General features: G+C 32.8%; 1 protein-coding gene across 1 annotated transcript in view; it reads left to right on the forward strand.

Annotated features, from left to right (window-relative positions):
* LOC111784558 (serine/threonine-protein kinase RIM15-like) overlaps nt 1–123 on the forward strand; it is a 7,052-nt gene extending 6,929 nt beyond the window's left edge. The window contains exon 16 of the mRNA XM_023665221.1: nt 6–123. The gene's annotated coding sequence lies outside the window, so the exon portion shown is untranslated. The remainder of the gene's footprint in view (nt 1–5) is intronic.
* Nucleotides 124–540: the final 417 nt, after the last annotated feature.

Genomic DNA, 540 nt, shown 5'->3' on the forward strand with positions numbered 1-540 from the left:
CAAACCCCCTGTTTTTGAAGCTGTACATGTGTTTAGATGTTACTGAATGAATGTATGTTGATGTCATTATGTTGTTAACTTGTTACAGAAAATATAATTAACAGAAGGCAATATGTATATATAGTTTTGGATGAGTCAATCCCGTAGCTATACCAGCCAGCATAAATAACCAAGTTTCTCGAGTAATTTCTTTGTATTCACTGTCTTATCTTTGTAAGCATGCCTCAATTATATATCATCTGGATAATGAGTTCTTAAGGTTTTAGTTGTTTATGGGTTATTGATATCGTCAACCTTACTATTTACAACATGTGTGATCCCTGGTTTATTTCTAGCACTGTTTTGTTGTTATATATAATGTTTACATTGTTATTTAGAAATTAAGGGTTTGTAGCCAATAATTATGTAATCAGTTTGGTAGTGTTACTCAGTGCTATGTTGTGCGTATTTTGAATCATAAGAAAAGAATTAAGGTCCTCCACTAATGCTGCTGCTTCTATTATGATGGGATCACTTCACCATGTTCACATCTGGCCAATT

This window comes from Cucurbita pepo, unplaced genomic scaffold (genome assembly GCF_002806865.2).
Source record: "Cucurbita pepo subsp. pepo cultivar mu-cu-16 unplaced genomic scaffold, ASM280686v2 Cp4.1_scaffold000234, whole genome shotgun sequence".
In the NCBI taxonomy this organism is placed as follows: Eukaryota; Viridiplantae; Streptophyta; class Magnoliopsida; order Cucurbitales; family Cucurbitaceae; genus Cucurbita; species Cucurbita pepo.